The following is a 19,046-nucleotide window of genomic DNA, read 5'->3' on the forward strand; positions in this document are numbered from 1 at the left end:
TCAAAGTACAATGATAAAACAGCTCTTCAATGCAGTTATTTTTAATGGAATGGACGTTTTGATGAAAGGTTATTGGAACAAGTAATGAATGATAAGTCTTCTCTTCTTTAGTGTTACCAAATTCTAGCTTTGATTGTATTCCTGGAAGTTTTATCATGTGACCTCCAAGTTCCAACAACCTCCAATGCTCCTACCATCACTGCTTTCCCAGCACGTCTATCCTAATGGGGCATGACCTTCCCTCACCAGTTAAAAAGCAAAAAGTATTTTCATTTTCTGATTGGATGATCCTTGTCTTTCTATCAACTGGCCTTTTCCCCATCTCCAGTACCTTTAACTATAATGAAGGAATAAGATCAAAGCGATATTAAAAAAACATTTTTTTCGTGGCTTTATAATTTGCTTGCAGTTTGTTCATGCAGTGTGAAAAAGATTAAACTTTAATTTCTGGAGACTCAAGAACACTCCATTGATCAGAAACTGAACTGGACCAACGATAAAAATACTGTGGCTACAAAAGCAGGGCAGAGGCTCAGAATCCTGCAGCGAGTAACTCAACTCCTGACTCCCCAAAACTTGTCCACCAAGGCACAAGTCAGGAGTGTGATGTAAAACTTGCCACTTGCCTGGATGAGTGCAGCTCCAATAACACTCAAGAAGCTTGACCATCCAGGACAAAGAAGCCTGCTTGATTGGCATCCCATCCACAACATTCACTCCCTCCATCACTGATGCACAGTGGCAGCAGTGCATACCATCTACAAGGTGCACTGCAGGAACTCACCAAGTCTCCTTAGACAGCACGCTCCAAATCCATAACCACCACCATCTAGAAGAACAAGGGCAGCAGGCACATGGGAACACCACCATCTGGAAATTCCCGGCCAAGCCACTCACCAGCCTGACTTGGAAATATATTGCAATGCATCACTGTCACTGGATCAAAATCCTGGAACTCCCCACCCCCCCAACAGCACTGTGTGTGTAACTACACCACATGGACGGCAGTGGTTCAAGAAGGCAGCTCACCACCACCTTCTCAACAGCATTAAGGATGGGCAATAAATGCTGCCCTAGACAGCAATGCCCAACGCCCATAAATTAATAAGAATGAAACATTCCTATTGGGTTAGCAACCATAATCTATACTCAACTGAACTAATATCTAGCATGATAAAAGCAAAAAACTGCAGATGTTGGAAATCTGAAACAAAAACAGAAAATGCTGGAAAACCTCAGCAGGTCTAACAGCTTCTGTGGAGAGAAAAAAAATTTCAAGTCCGTATGACTCTTCTTCAGAGCTAAAGAGAAGTAAAAATGTGATGAAATTTATACAGTTTAAGGGGGGTGGAGCACTTGTTCATGTTGTTCTTTTCAGAGTGCTTACCCTTGTCCTGCCATTATCACATTCCACTTTTTGACCTTAATGCCACCATCAGCACCTCCTTTAGCCAGCACCACGATCATTAACACCCCTTTGTCCTTATATCCATGACATCTCTGTCAATCTTTCCTTTGCCTCCACCTATCACTGGCCCTCTATCCAGCTTCACCTGCTCCACCCCCCTTAAACAGTATAAATTTTGTCACATTTTTACTTCTCTTTAGCTCTGAAGAAGAGTCATACAGACTTGAAACATTAATTCTGTTTTTTTTTTTCTCCACAGATGCTGTTAGGCCTGCTGAGTTTTTCCAGCATTTTCTGTTTTTGTTTAATATCTAGCATGATTCCACATGCTAGATTTAACTTATTGCTAAACAATGAAGTACCTTGATGTATTTCCACAGTGCGATAACATCTTTTATGAAGAATAATTTGCAAAGTTGTTTTTGCAAAGTTGTTTTTGCAAAGTTTTACCACTACAGCTAGTGATGGTGGCAAGTAGGATCAGGAGTAGACCATTTATCCCATCGAGCTAGCACCACTATTCTGGCTGATCTCTGACCCAACTCCATGAGCTGGATTCTACAGACTCCACCAGCATATTTGAAGGCAGGTTGGGTGGGGGTAGGGGATGCTTGTAAAATAAAATGCGCAGCCTAGCCACAACCTCCCACCTACCCACTCCTTACCTGTCTTCCATGTTCCAGTGAATGGCCTCATCCTGCCTCCACCGCTATTTTAAGTGCAGCAGGGGAAGGAGGAGGAGAGGCGGTTGGCTTGGCAGCTTTCACTGCAGGGGCTGTTGTCGAACAGAAAGGGATACTTCCTTTGGAGGTCTCCTTTGCCAATCGGAGCTGCTCCCCCCCACACCTCCCCTCCCCCCACACCAACACCAAGATCATAACCCCCACCCCTCACTCTTTAACCCCACCCCTGGCCTCTAAACCTGACCTCCCACCCCTCTCATCTCCTTACTGTGGTCTGCCTGCCAGATCCATCCAAAATCCCAGACTTCCCTGAAGTCCAATCTTCATCTCTTCTTCCGTGGGTTCTGGCTGTAGTCCCAGCAGTGGCCACCGCTTGATCCTGGCGCTGCTGGGACCACAGAGCTGCCAGTCAATCAGACTGGCTGGCAGCTCTCTAGGGTGGGACTTTCTCCCAGGAGGGGACAGAAGTCCCACTCTGAATCAAGCAAGGCTGTTTCAGCATATTATCGCTGTGCGGTAGCTGGATTCTGAGTTGATGAGCTCAAGACCAACCTATCCATTGGGGGCACGGGGAATATATTGCCCTGTAAAATCCAGCCCCTTAACAAAATCTATCAATCTCAATTATAAAATCAATAATTGACCTAGCTTCAATTGCCTCTCATGAAAAAGAGTTCCGAACTTCTGCCACCCTTTACCTATAGAAAGATCCCTAATACTAGACTCCCCAACAAGCTGAATTAGTTCCTCTTAATATATTGAAAACCTTGGTCAAATCACCCTTTAGTCTTCTAAATTCTAAGGAACATAACCATTGTTTGTCTCCTCAACATTTAACCCTTGGAGTCCAGGTAGCACTGGTAAATCAAAACTGAGTTCCTCCAGGGACAATGTATTCTTCCAAAGGTATGCTGCCCAGAGTTGCTCACAGTAGCCCAGCTGTTCATTTGGCTGAAAAGTGTGAATTTATTTTCAATTTGCCACCTCGGAATAAAACTAATGTTGCAGGTCAACCTCCTGTTATAGAAAATGACCAAAAAAATTTTGTTTCTAATTAAGAGAATTATTTTGACACCAAATGCCTGATTTACATCTGGGAAGCAAGTTTAAAATTTTCCCCATGTGCCTTCTGCAGCAGAGCCTTAGTCAGAGAGGTGTTTGAATTTCTGCAATCAATTTGTTTTCCATTAAACCCTAACGGCACAGAGATAAAATTCAAAACAACTTTTAACTTCATTAGAGGAACTATTACTTTTGTAAGTTGTCAGGAAGCAGGAAAGTTACCTTCTGATTAATAATTCTTTAGATTAAAAAAGGATATTCACATCTGACAATAAGTAGAGAAAGAACAGTATTTGCAGTTTGTGTCAAGAAATCCACACCAGGGGCAGAATTTTGCCCTTGGTGGGATGGTGAGCCCCACCAGCTCGGCAGCGGGTGGGCAGCGGATCGCCACCACCGAAACGGGGTCCGCTATCATTTAAAGTGGACAGGCCAATTAAGGCCCGCACAGCGGGCCGCCCGGAAGGAAGCGCTATGTGCTGAAAGGCTAGCAAATATAAAAAATAGAACAATAAAAAATTCATTAACATGTCCCCCTCATGTAAAACTGTCACACGAAATGGGACATGTTAATGAAATAAACAAAAACTTTATTAAACGTTTTTAAAACCGCTATCAAACTTTATCCTGCCACGGGATGAGGTTTGTAAATAAATCAGCTACCCGCCTGCCCTTTGGGCCCATGCGCTGAGCCAAAGTTCGCATGGGCCTTTCAAAATCATCAACGATTGGCAAGTTAAGGCCTTAATGAGGCCTTTAAGTAATGGCGAGCGTGCATCCCGCTGCATAGCGCACCCGCTGACCGAAATACCGCGATGCCGCACACTGTTGTCAGGACGCTCACGCAACGTCATCACACAACATTTTAAGCTCTGGCATGCGGGCTCCGCCACCCGAACGCCAGCCAGAACATTCTACCCCAGAAATGTTCAACCTCATTTTGCATTCAAATACACTCAATGCATTCAGTGACATCATTTCACATCAAAAGGTATAATTTGAAATGGGTTTCAATGGCAGAAAGTCATCATTTGACATCAAAAGCACACAATTACTGTATTTCAACATGATCATTATTCCTTTTGATATGACTGGTTGCCAAATGAGGTTTCCCCAATTTGTTATGATCCCAGGTAAGGAGGAACAAACGGGTTCCCTTTTTCATTCAACCCCTCAGTTGGTCCCAACAAGGTTAATTAAAAAAAAATCCCTTTTCCCAGTCCAAATATATTTATGCTTTAAAAGGAGCTAATTTCACCAGGCTGTCTTGAGTCAAAGAAAGAGTGAGTTTACTAGTTATTAAAACATGAGCAAAAATAATAAACATACAACACACATACACACACATTAAAAATGAGAAATGAGTCCAGAAATAAAAGTTAAAAAAGATGTATAAATCAGTCTTTGGCTTGTCCATGAATATTAGATAGTGGAATGTTGTGGTCGTTAAGTTGGATGATTCTGGCGGACCTGCCTTTGGTAGTTGAGCAGTTGGTTTGGAGATTCTTGGTTCTGCAGGCTAGCTGAAAGGAATTGTCCTGTTGCCCTTTTGATTGTGGCTTTGCTAATTTGCAACTTGCTTCCAGCAATCAGAGAGAGACTTTTTACCTGCAAACGTAGGAATGCCTTGTTGATTTTCTTCAGCTGTGACCTTCATACCACACACTGGCATCAGAACACAACAATAAAACTAACGCACAGAGGCTAGGGTTGTAGTTGGCTTTTTAACCCTTTTTCTCGTGCATTCCTGGAAGGGAAAAACAAACATGTCTTTTGCTGGGAAACAGCTTTCTTTCAACTCAGTCCCTGTCCATAGTCTGTCATATAACTCAGAAGGGGATAGTTTCTGCTGAGATGATAATTAGCCTTCATTATCTCTGCAACCACAAGAGATTACAGTTCAGTTTTTGCATTGCATCTTTTCCTTTGAAGTGTTTCTGGCTGAAGGAGGCGTTGACACATTTGTAGGTGCAACATTCCTTTCTCTGGACTAGTTGGTTAAGCGTAATCCACGTAGAAATTTTCCACCAGATGGTTACTTTACCGTCTTAGCCAGCTTTTTCTTGTATGTCCTTTTAAAAAGTGTCTTCCTTTAAAAAGTTCAATATATCCCTAAGTAATTTGGGCTTATGATCTCCTGTCATTACACTTTTGATTGCTCCTGATTACTTTAGGAGTCATCAAAACACTCTGTTCAAAAGCCATTACAGCTTTATAAAATTGTGGAAGCGATCATTAGGGTTCTGAAGTAATCGTTAGAGTTCAGAAGCAATCATTAATGTTCAGAAGCATTCATTAGCAATCCAATCATTAGCATTCAGATGTGATCAGTAATATCCAGAAGTGATCATTAGAGTTCTGAAGCAACCATTCCAGTTTAGAAGTGTTCATTAGCAATCAAAAGCATCTGTTAGCCATCAGAAGTGATCAGACATCAGAAGAGATCAACAAGCATCAGGAGTGATCATCAGGCCCCACTACCCCCATTCACTCATGCCCTTCCTCCTGTCCCCACTCAGCCCCACACATCCACTTGTTCTCTCCCTCACATCCACACTCAGCCCCTTTCACTCACTTATGCTCTCCCTTCACCACCCAGCCTCACTCACTTACTCATGCTCCGCTTCCTTCTCCACCCTCACCCTTAAGTGGATTGCCCCACCTTGCCCAGATGTGGTAGAGCTCCCACCCCTCCCTCCACCAGCCCCACAGACCCCCTCCCTCCGTCGGCTTTGCCCTGCTGTCCCCATCATGGCCTTGACCCCTTCTCCCCCTCTCCTGGCCTGGGCTCCACTCTCTCCTCCCTACCTGAATTTGGCCCCTCTCTCCCATCCCCAGCCTCAGTTCTGCTCCCCCCATTACCCAGCTTCAGCCTTGCTCTCGGCCCCATCCAGCAGCAGTGATTCTGCACAGCAGAGGCAGCATTATGAAGATGGCCCAGCCCAGCAAGGCACTCTGCATGCTGCACATGGGAACAGCAAGTACTGGGGGTATGCCTTCTACATCTCGCAATCGCACACAGCATGTTAAAGTCGGGTGGCTTTGGTTCAAACATGCTAGGAATATATGCATCCATGTGCATGTTTCTGAAGTATAGGACAGAATATTCCCATTGGTATGTGGGGGCGGGCCCCACACACAAATAAAGTGATGTGTGATGACATCAGACGAGTGTCCTGATGTCACCGCGTGCCATCACGATATTTCGTTGGGTGGGCACATGATGATATCCGATGTGCGCCTGCCTTTAATTAACCGGTCACTTAAGGCCCTTCAACGGCGATTTTTCGGCGTTTGTGTGATCTTCGGGTTGGCCCATGGGCACAACGAGTAGGGCACATTTGTATAAACCTCAACCATGGGCGGGATAAAAGGGCTCAGTGGGGTCACCAGTGTGCTCTGTCAAATATTGATTTTTCAAAGTTACTGATACTTGCCTGTATGATCTGCAATACTTCAAAAAGCATACCAGCTATTTGTTCTGGACTCTTAACCTTCAGGTCAGGACTCTGCAGTGAGGAATCTTTTTTGGGCCTGCATGTTTCAGGAAACCTTCCTTTAGCCTGGGAATGGGAGCTGAACTCTCCACTGGAGGCACCTCCTCTGAGGAGGAAGGGAGGGCTAGAAGGGGGAGGAGGCCTGGAGTGCACATTCATCCTCCAGGGAGGTCAGGTGTGGACACAAGGGCTACAGGGCCAAGTGGTAGACGTAGAGGAAGGGGCCGCAGAAGATGCCACTATCCTGCTGCCAGAGTATACAGCTACCTCAATATGCCTGAGGTGCAGTGCCAAAGAGGCTCCATCTCTCAAGGGAGACAGTCAACTACATCTGTCAGATGGTTAGGCCTGAGGTTTCTGCGAACTGTGTGGGTGGACACCCCATGCCAGTGGCTCTGAAGGTCACAGCTGCCCTCAACCTCTATGCCTCTGGCTCCTTCCAGGGCTCAATCGTTTAGGGTGATGGTTGCGGTGTCTCCCAATCAGCTGTCCACACTTGTGTCAAGCAGGTTACAGACGCTCTATTCAGGTGTGTATTGACTTTCATCCATTTCCGCTGGGACCAAGCCAGCCAGACACAGCGAGCCAGAGGCTTCGTGGCCATTGCTGGCTTCCCCCATGTCCAGGGTGCAATAGACTGTACACATGTGGCCATCAAGGTGCCAGCAGGTGAGCCCAGTGCCTTCGTCAACAGGAAGGGCTTCCACTCCATGAATGTGCAGATAGTGTGTGATCACAGGATGCTGATTCTGCAAGTCTGTGCAAGGTACCCAGGCAGCTCCCACAACGCCTACGTCCTCAGACATTCCCAGATGCCACGGCTCTTCAGTGCTCCAGCCTGGCTGGATGGTTGGCTGCTGGGTGACAAGGGCTAACCCTCAGAAGGTGGCTCATGACACCTCTCCAGCACCCAAGAACAGAAGCTGAGCAGAGCTACAATAGGAGCCACGACTCCACAAGGTCTGTGGTGGAAAGAGTCATTGGTCTTCTTAAGATGAGCTTCTGATGACTCAACCGCTTAGGGGGTGCACTCCAGTACCCCTAGATCCTGTCTTGGTGATAGTGGCTGCATGCTGCGCTCTCCATAATTTTGCACTGGAAAGGGGGGACACTGTGGACGATGAAGATATCGACACAATGGCTGCGGCTGCACAGTGAATCTGAGGAAGAGCACGCACAGGGAAATGGTGAGGGGGTAGATGCTGACCCGGGCGTACTCCAGGGAGGCAGGAACACCCGGGAGGCTTTAATCCATCAAACCTTTAGCTAGCACACCACATATGGGCCTCCAGGACAAGACTGGGCTGTCGGCTCTATACTCGATACCTCAGTGCAAAATCTGCCTGGTTCAGAACATTAACTAAGGTCCTTGTTAATAAAGCTGAATGTCCCACAAAACACTCATTACATTTGTAGAAACCATTCACCTGCAGAAGAAAAGAGGCACCCTCAGCCATGGTGACATGTCTGAATTTAATATTACAACCAAAGACACTTAATGAAACAAAGCAACAAAGGTATTAAAAATCACACCAACTCATAAAGACCTCATTACAGGCCAACACAAAAGCACCAGTGATAAACCTGTGGTGTGCCTAAGGTGCCTTATGTTTATGTTTTTGTGTGCTACGTCTTGATGCTGGGAGTGGCATAAAGGACAGCCTGCTGACTCTGCTGTTCTGTTGGCCTCGATGACCTTGGCGGACGTCCTCTTGCCCGTGGAGCCAGTGCTAGCTCCGTCTTGGGAGGAGCTGCCAGTTCCACAGCTGGCATCTCCCATCATCACAGCCTCTCTGGAATGCGACAGTCACTGGCAGAGGGGTGAGGAGCTGCTGTCCTCATCTGGAGCGCCCTGAGAAGAGCCCACAGAGACGACAGGCAGCTGCTGTGCCAATGTGCGGTTGCTTCAGACATCGGTGCTTCGGACCTCCCTGCTCACCGTGGATGGATGGGTGCCAAGCTGGGAAACTTGGTGTCCAGACCATCTCCCACATTGGCAATGACCAGCTGAAGTCATTGCCAATGTGAGGGCTTGCTGCTCCGAGCACATCACCTGATGGGTCTCCTGGAAGAGGCTCTACACAATAGTCGCCACTCTCTCCACGGAGGATGCATAGTGCTCGGCCAACAGGCTCATTGCTTCGGTGATAGTCCATGTCGACTCCTTCACCATGGATGCAAAGCCAAGCATAGCCTCATGTATCTCCCCCAGATGCTCCCACACACCCGGCCGCATTTCCTGCACTTGCTGCGTCGCGGACGACTCCAGAGGCACATCATCAGGCACCGACTGAGCATGTGCCTGGCCCCCTGTGGTCCTCTGACTGCTGGCACCATGGGCACCCTCTGTCTCTGCCAGCTCCTCCAGCAACTGTGAAGTGTCCTCACCGCTGTGCCCAGGACATTAGCTGATGTTCTAATTCCAACCGAGGCGCTAGTATCTGTGCTGGTGACTGCCTGGCAGGGGTGGTGTGATGCTGGTGAGACTTTAGGGCCCTCAGGTGTGAGAGGGGGCCTCTGCAGCTCCTCCTCCCAGTCCTGCTCCACTGATACTGAAAGGAAGAACAGTTAACGTGGAGACAATGTCAATGTGCATCCCTCTCCCCCGGATTATCATGTGCTCATCCTTCCATAAGTAATGGTCAAACTATGTTGCAAACTTCATTCACTGAACATTCAGCACTGCCATGCCTGTTGGGGGAACAATAGTGACCTCACTGCTGGGCAAATATACCTGCCCATGGCACCCCAGTCTCACAGAAACTGGTGGACTTGGGAGCATGGTGCGTCTCCAAATCTAGGGCCTCCTGCTTAAAGTGGCTGAGAATCACCAACTGTGCCGGCCCTCCACCAGTCCTCAGCCGCTCAGCTGCATTATGTGCATTCTTCTCCTGAAAAGGAGGGAAGAGCATTGATTAGTGCTACTTGTACCTGGATTCTCTTCGTGGACGGCCCACTCCAGCCAGAGTGGGACATTGCAGGGCTCCAGTGTCTTCTCACCTCGCTGCTGCTGAACACTCACACAAAGATGCTAGGCCTGTTCCCCTACCACCAGCCCCCCCCACCCCCCCACACCACCCCCTCCCACCCCCTTGGCCAAATGCTGCCCACATCACATTAGGCACCATACGGTCTAACCTTCTATAGCAAAGAGGTGCAAGCACGTGGAGCACAGAGGACAGCAGATCGATCAGTGCCACACCACCTGGAAGCTCCCCTCCCAGCATGTCATCACCCTGACTTCAACATGTCCTGGAGTTCCAGCATTGCACCTGGTGCAGCTCCTCCAGGTTGCCCCCAAAACAGTAATGTGGGTCTTAGTATACCACATGCTGCAGGGGCAGAACCCATCTCATCACCACCCTCTCAGAGTGACATCGGCATGGGCAATATCTGCTGACCCACCCAGCGAAGGACACATGCCGTCAATGATTCAATGCAGTCACTACATTCAGACTTTGAGGGGGTGGGGGGTGCCAGGGGGGAAAGCCAACCTGCTGGGTTAAGTAACCAATGCCGACATGGTATTCACCCTTCCCGAGCGCAACAGGTCATTGGGAGCGCTTATGGCTCTGGATCCAGGTGTGCTGTACCACGTTGTGGGAGCCTGCGATCTCCTTCACCTCCTCCCAGGCACATTTGGTCATGTGGGGGGGCATCCTCCTCCCATCCTGGTGTACGAGACCTCCAGCCATGTTGCCACCTCCTCGAGGAGGGCAGCAAGGCAATCATCTGAAAAACAAGGGGCACAATGCCCCCCTGTCCTACCCTCCTGCCTGGCCTGCTCACCAGCAGCTCTCTGGGGACCCCTTCCACTGGCCATGATTCACAGCCTTTGAAAGGCTGCAGGAGCTTTTTAAAACAGGCTGCCAGGTCGCCATTGGACCCAGCAGTTATGCAGTCCCGCCGCCGCCTGCCTACTCCCACTGTCCTTGGGAGATGCGATTCACACTGGGCGGGCCTTAATTGGCCCACCCGTGTAAAATGGTGGCACGGACCCGATCGCGGGCGGCGATCGGGTCCGCATCTGCCTGTGCCCGCTCCTGCTCCACACCCCCACCAGCCAGAAAATTCTGCTCATAGTGTAAGTCCTTTCTATTGAGGTTTGACAGTGAACAAGTGCATTGGGGACTGAAATGTTTACATTATTGTTATCTATTGCACCTAATACTCTGAAAAGTTGAATTGTCTTCCATTCAAGAATGTCTCTCATATTGCTGCTGACTAAGTAGAGTCATACAAACTCGAAACCTTAACTCTGTTTCTCTCTCCACAGATGCAGCCAAATCTGCTGAGTTTTTCCAGTATTTTCTGTTTTTAGTTCAGATTTCCAGCATCTGCAGTATTTTTCTTTTAAATTATTGCTGCTGACAATACTTGGTGAATTGGACAAGGAGTCTGCTATGTCATAAAATAAAGCATTTACAAGTTCCCTGACACTATGGTGGATAGGCAGCCACTTTAGCCTATGGCAAGAAGTATAAACATCAATGTGATTCTCACTTTTATTGCTGCGGTTAAAACAGTCCTATTCGTTGACTGTATGTTCAGGCTTAGATATAGAAGATAGGATATATCTTTGTTAATAGCTCAGATTTGCTACCATTGAAGGCTATAATGCACCACAATCTTTGGTGCCAAAATCCAGAATTTGAGGTGAGCCTCAATGGACTCTCGACAAGCACAATCTACACAATCATATTGCATCAGCTGGCTCTTAGGATAATCCAAAGCACGATATCAACTGATATCTGAAATTTAGTCAAATTTTGTCATGATCACATGATCACATGATCACTAGAATCTGTCACAAGTTCTATGATTGCTTTTGATGTCAGTCAAGTGCTTCTGAATACTTTGAAGGCAATTAATTGATGCTAATTGATCGCAAATGTTGTCGTTTGAGCTTTGTATGATTTCATTTGATGTCAGTTGATCACCAATGATGTCAATTGATCGCTATTTGATTACTTGGGATATCAAATGATGGCTAAATGATCGCTTTTGAACATAGATGATCACACAGCATATGTGTGATGCCTGTTGAACACTGTTGGATGTAAAATGACGTCAAAGTTTTCTGGTAGGGAGTTCATTATTTACTCTTGACCATGTATCGCTCCAGAGAAGACTGATGAAGATTTTTGTCTGTTTCCCTTTTTATGGATAAGCTTGCAATCCAGAAACTTGTTTATCTATTCCTGAGTGAAAAGAATATACTACATTTTTAATTGGATGATAATTACCTGCCTGGTCATTGTAGCAGATCTTGCACAGTCCTAGATATAGATACCATAAAAGTAAATTGATTGAACATTTTCTGTTGTGTAACAACTAAATATATCTTTTACATTCACAAACACAAGACAAGCTTTCCCACTACAGATGCAAAAACAAGAACAACTCGTATGTATGTAGCACTGTTAATGTAATAAAATGGCCCAAGGAGCTTCACAGGAACACTTTAAAGCAAACTTTTACACTGAGCTACATAAGGAGATATTAGGGCAGATGACCAAAAGTGCATTCAAAAAGGTAGGTTTAAAGGAGCCTCTTAAAGGACAAAAGGCAGGGATGGAGTCAGAGCAGTTTAGGGATGGAGTTCCAGAGCTTAGGGCCTTGGCAGCTGAAGTACTGGCTAATAATGGTGGAGCAATTAAAATTGGGGATGCTCAAGATGCTAGAATTAGAAGATGGCAGGTATCTCAGATGGTTGGAGTACTGAAGAAGCAAGGCCATGGGGGGATTTGGAAACAAGGGTGATAATTTTAAAATTGAGGCATTATTTAACCAGGATCCAATGTAGATCAGTGATAACAGGCAAATGGATGAATTGATATGATTTGGTATGAATTAGGACATGGGCAGCAGTGTTTTGGATGACTTCAACTTTAGGGATAATGGTCAAATCTAGAGGTAACAAAGACATGGATGAGGTTTTCAGCCACAGATGAGCTGAGGCAAGGGTGAAGTTGGGTGATGTTGCAGAGGTGGAAATAGGCAGTCTTAGTGATGGTAGGGATATGTGGTCAGAAGTTCATTTTGGGATCAAAGCTTCAGACAGTTGGAGGGAGAGAGAGGGAATAGATGGTTATAGAACAAATGTTGTCCCCTAAATAACTACAGTCTTTGCAATATTTAATTGGAAGAAAGTTCTGCTCATTCAGTAATGGATGTCATAGAAACAATCAGTTTAGAGACAGTAGAAGAGTTGAGAGGCATTGTGGTGAGGTAGAGTTTGGTGGTGTCATCATACATGTTGAAAATGAAAATGTTATTATTGAGGGGCAGCATGTACATGAGAATTGGAAAGGGTCCAAGAATATAATCTTAGGGGACACCCATGTGGCCACCATGTCAAGTGCTGCAGACAGGTCAAGAAGAACAATGAGGAATAATTTACCTTTGTCACAATGAACTAGGATGTCATTTATGTCTTCAATAAGAGCTATTTTGGTGCTGTGGCAGGGGGTGAATCCTGATTCAAACAAGGGGTTCTGGCTGGTGAGTCTAGAACCAGAGGACACAGTCTCAGAATAAGGGGAAGGCCATTAAAATGTTTTTGTTCATTCATGGGATGTGGGTGTTGTTAGCTATGTCAGCATTTATAGCCCATCCCTAACTGCCCTCAAGAAGGTGGTGGTGAGCTGCCTTCTTGAACTGATGCAATCTATGTGATGTAGATATGCCCACAGTGCTGTTAGGGAGGACGTTCCAGTATTTTAACCTAGCGGCAGTGAATAAACGATGATGTATTTCCAGGTCAGGATGGTGATTTAAGACTGAGAAGAGGAGGAATTTCTTCACTCAGAGGGTGGTGAATCTTTGGAATTTTCTACCACAGAGGGCTGTGGAAGCTTGTTCAAGACAGAATTCGATAGATTTCTGGATACTAATGACATCAATGGATATGGGGATAGTGGGGAAAAATGGTGTACAGTTAGATGATCAGCTATAATATGTTTGAATGGTGAAGCAGCCTGGATGGGCCAAGTGGCTTAGTCCACTTATTTTCCATGTACCTATGAGCCCAGAGAAGGCATGAAGGGAGATAGGAGAGAAACTAATGGGTGATGCCAGTTCAGCATGAGAACAAAAGCATTCTTTAGAGAAAGGTTGGCTCCATGAGCTAGAGGGAAGGGCAGCTTATCGGATGGTTGCAATCTTAGTAATCAAGAAGCCCCTGTGCCTCACACTTGTTGGAGGTGACGATGGAGGAGACAATGAAGAGGGGTTTAAGAAAATAGTTTGCAATTGAGAGAAGGAGCTGGTGTTCATCTTTGCATTCCAGGAGTGTAATGGTTGGGTATAATGATGGGCAATTTTAAGGGCCAATGTGCTGTGTCTGATGAATACTAAAGGTATGGCATTGCCATATTGACACCTGGGGGGGTTACCTGAAACAGGTATTTTCCCCATTACTTATGTAAGTGAGGAGCCTAATTCCTGTTTTAGGATCCCTGTACTGGTAGAATGATGAGCAGCGGTCATTGTAACCTAAGCAGCGACCACTACCAAAAAAATGTGTTTTAAACAGGTCCCCAGGGGCTTGGAGGAAAAGTATTCTGCCTAGCTCCATACCACTCCTGAGGGCCATTGCTGCAGCAACTATTGCTATTAGTGATCAACTTATTTCATTCAAAAACAAAAATAGCTGGAAAAACTCAGCAGGTCTGACAGCATCTGCGGAGAGGAACATAGTTGAAGTTTTGAGTCCATATGACTCTTCATCAGAACTAAAGAAATATAGAAATGTGGTGAAATATAAGCTGGTTGAGGGGGATGGGACAGGTAGAGCTGGATAGAGGGCCAGTGATAGGTGGAGGCAAAGAAGAGATTGCCAAAGATGTCATAGACAAAAGGACAAAGGGGTGTTGACGGTGGTGATATTAGCTAAGGAATGTGCTAAGGTGACATTAAGGGCAGAAAGCAGGACAAGCAAGTGACAGATTGCCCTAGTGGGGGTGGGGTGGGAGGAAGGGATCGAAATGGGCTAAGAGGTGGAGATAAAATTATAGATCCACCCTTTAGCCCATTTTGATCCCTTCCCCCCACCCCACCCCCACTAGGGCCTTCTGTCACTTGCTTGTCCTGCTTTCTACCCTTAATGTCACCATTAGCACATGATTTAGATAATATCACCATCGTCAATACCCCTTTGTCCTTTTGTCTATGACATCTTTGGCAATCTCTCCTTTGCCTCCACCTATCACTGGCCCTCTATCCAGCTCTACCTGTCCCACCCCCCTCAACCAGGTTATATTTCACCACATTTCTATATTTCCTTAGTTCTGATGAAGAGTCATATAGACTCGAAACGTTAACTATGTTCTTCTCCGCAGATGCTGTCAGACCTGCTGAGTTTTTCCAGCTATTTTTGTTTTTGTTTCAGGTTTCCATCATCCGCAGTATTTTGCTTTTAACTTAATTTGATTCATTGTGTTAATAATAGGACAAGAAGTTCTCATTTTGTCATATGATTTTTTTCCAATATGACCGTGTACTTCATTATTAATAGAGCATAGAATCAAAGGATGCGATTTTCCAGCCCCACCAGTGGCGGGCATCTTTATGGGTGAGGCAGGAAAATTTGGAGAACCACTGACAGCCCACGATGATGCCCACTGCTGTTGGGGCAGGAAAATCCCGCCCAGTGAATAGAACAGCACAAAAGGAGGTTATTCAGCTCATCAACTCGGCTCCGGCTTTATCGAAGAGAATCCAATTCAGTTAATCTCCTGCTCTTTCCCCGTATAATTCACTGGTAACCTGTTGTCTATATATATAAAATATAAAATATTTCACCCTGTTCCTTTTGAATAATTTTTCATGATGTCTCAAGCGGACTATTGCTTAGTACTGATGACTTCTTGGCTAGTTATGAACTTAACCAAATGTAACACTGGCCATTCTTGGATATGGAAGCAAAGGAAAAAAAAGATGGCTTTTAAATATTGAACAAAAGGATAGCTCAAATGCAAGGCTTATTGCAATAGAATTCACATGAGTGTATGTAGATGATTCCAATTAAAAGAAAGCACAGTTTGCCAAAGAAGTCCTTGCTCTTACCAACATTTCCCTTTCCAGTTATACTTGCACACAATTGATGGCCATAGGTTGGAGGAGAAGCATTTGAAAAATATTGGTAAATTGAGCTATACTGCTGTTTTGTAATTAGGCCATGGAATAAAGAAAACTGAATCGTCCAAGGACCAAATATAATTTATCTGCACCATTGAGTTAAAAAACTTTGGAAAATCCCTTCCTCCATATTTTTGTTTTTCTTGAATATGAACTTACTGAAATGATTTGTACATAACAGTTTGTTTATGGCTAAAAACCAGTTTCTCAGATACAATCTAGTCAAGTCTTTGATAAGACAAAAATAGTTCTCCAAATGCCGATAGGATTTTCTTTAGGGTTTTATTGTTTCATTTTACTGCATGAGAATCATAGTGTTCAACTTAGCAATGCTCCTGCACCAGGCACTGACACCTGTTACAACTAGATGCTGAGCCTGTGGCCTGCTCAGCACAGTGGCACATAGCACTATATAATGTGCTAGGCTCATTAAAACTGCAAAAATTGTTCATCAGACTATAGCCCCATAAAGCTGTCAGTATTCTCAATGCTCGGTGCAATAGAAATGCAAGAGATAACCTGCTGCCATGTTGCTCTTCTGCCTTAAAGTAAACTTGATTTGTTACAATTGTTGCCAATAGTTGTTCTATTTGTTTGCATCATTGCTGGATTAGCTTTCAGCCTCCTGGGTGCCATTCTCTGGAATTCCACTCCTACATGCATGTCAAGGCCATCAATGCCTCTGTGCTGGAACCACTTACATCAGAGAAGAAAATACGAAAACAAGTACTCAATTATCTGAATATCAACAGTGTATTGAAAATCTGTATTTTCCTTTATGACTTTGGAAAATTGAAACTGTAAATATTGCCTTTCCTGAAGAGCTTTGAATACAAACTTCTGTTTTGCTTGGGGTGGGTTTATGAGTTATCTACTAACAGAATATTGTTTCAGAAAAAAGTCACATTTCAAACTTTTATTAGAGAAAATTAGACACAATAAATATTTTACATACGTACAAAACATTAAACAGAGTACCGATTAAAATTAGGCCTATAATTATTGAGTTGACCATTTCAGTTAATAAGTGTTACAAAGTCTACACAGAAAGAATTAATTGAGTCCATTTGGGGATGAGTTTGTACAGGAAGGAGTAAGGATGGTATATTAATAATAAGTTAGGAGTCACCATGGTGTTTTATATCAAATCTCAAGTGTACTTATGTAACACAAAAGAATCAACATGAAGGCTAGAAACCTTTGTGAGTCCCAGCCTGTCTAATTTTATGAACCCTAGAAATCTGTAGCTGTTCTGGTGTAGTCCCATCATAACATGGCTAGAAGATAAGAAAAAATGCTTTCACCCGGGTCACCCAGTCCTGATTGACTAGCAACCTTAAAGGCATGCCCTTTTAGGGATAAAGTCAAGGCCATCAATGTAAGAGAGGATGGAGATGGAGATGGGGACTTGTACACTGGAGCTTCTATGCCCTAGGCCTTCAGTTGGTCCCTGTGTATATCCTGCAGAATTATACATGATCAGATCAGGAGCCACTTGTAAAATCTAATGAAAGAGGACCGCTCTTCAGATTGGATGATTCTTGAAGAAGTTTTTTTTATTCATCCATGGGATGTGGGCTTCAGCATTTATTGCCCATCCCTAATTGCCCTTGAGAAGGTGATGGTGAGCTGTCTTCTTGAACCTCTGCAGTCCATGGTGTGTAGGTACACCTGCAGTGCTGTTAGGGAGTTCCAAGATTTTGACCCAGCTACAGTGAAGGAACGGCGATATATTTCCAAGTCAGGATGGTGTGTGACTTGGAGGGAAACTTCCAGGTGGTGGTGTTCCCATCTATCTGCTGCTCTTGTCCTTCTATATGGTAGTGGTTGTGGGTTTGGAAGGTGCTGTCGAAGGAGCTTTGGTGAATTGCTGCAAAGCATCTTGTAGATGGTACACACTGCTGCCTCTGTGCATCGGTGGTGGAGGGTGTGAATGTTTGTGGATGGGGTGCCAATCAAGCGGGCTGCTTTGTCCTGGATGGTGTCAAGCTTCTTGAGTGTTGTGGGAGCTGCACTCATTCAGGCAAGTGGGGAGTATTCCATCACACTCCTGACTTGTGCCTTGCAAATGATGGACAGGCTTTGGGGAGCCAGGAGGTGGGTTACTCGTCGCACAGTTCCTAGCCTCTGACCTGTTCTTGTAGCCACAGTATTTATATGGTTAGTCCAGTTCAGTTTCTGGTCAATGGTCACCCCCAGGATGTTGATAGTGAACAATTCAGTGAAGGTAATGCCATTGGATATAAAGGGGAATTGGCTGGATTCTGTCTTGTTGGAGATGGTCAATGCCTGACACTTGTGTGGCGCGAATGTTACTTGCTACTTGTCAGCCCAAGCCTGATATTTTCCATAATTAAAAGTCTGATGATGACCATGAAACTATTATAAATTGTTGTAAAAACCCATCTGGTTCACTAATATCATTAATGGAAGGAAATCTGTCGTCCAGACCCACAGCAATGTGGTTGACTCTGAAATAGCCCCCAAGCCACTCAGTTGTATCAAACTGCTACAAAGTCACAAAAAAGGCATGAAACTGAACAAACCACCTAGGTATCAGAGACGACAACGGCAATCGCAGCCCTGTCGACCATGCAAAGTCCTCCTTACTAACATCTGGGGGCCATTGTGCGGGTGCAGTGGGTGGGCCCGGGAGTGGCCACTAAACGGTCCGGCGCTTGTGATCAGCCCCTGACTGCGAACCGTGTGCTGAAAGGCTCAGCGCTGCCGCAGTGGGGGCGGGAGGAGGGCGAGCGCTGAAGTCTGAGCAGGCGTGGGGTGGCACACAATATAAGTTCCCTGAAGGCAGAGAGCTGCCTCAGGGAGCTGAAGAATTTTAAAATCTAAAATAAAGATTTGGAAATTCTGAAAAAAATGTTCTCACATAGGACTCACTCACATGAACATGTACATAATTATGCTGCGTTTGGACATGGACTGCTTCAGTATCTGAGGAGTCGCAAATGGTGCTTAACATTGTGCAATCATCAGCAAACATCCCCACTTCTGACCTTATGATGGAAGGGAGGTCATTGATGAAGCAGCTGAAGATGGTTGGGCCTAGGACACTACCCTGAGGAACTCCTGCAGTGGTGTCCTGGAGCTGAGATGACTGATCTCCAACAATCACAACCGTCTTCCTTTGTGCTAGGTATGACAACCAGTGGAGAGTTTTCCCCCTGATTCCCATTGACTCCAGTTTTGCTAAGGGTCCTTGATGCCACACTCTGTCAAATGTGGCCTTGATGTCAAGGG

Source organism: Carcharodon carcharias, chromosome 6 (genome assembly GCF_017639515.1).
Source record: "Carcharodon carcharias isolate sCarCar2 chromosome 6, sCarCar2.pri, whole genome shotgun sequence".
NCBI classification, from domain to species: domain Eukaryota; kingdom Metazoa; phylum Chordata; class Chondrichthyes; order Lamniformes; family Lamnidae; genus Carcharodon; species Carcharodon carcharias.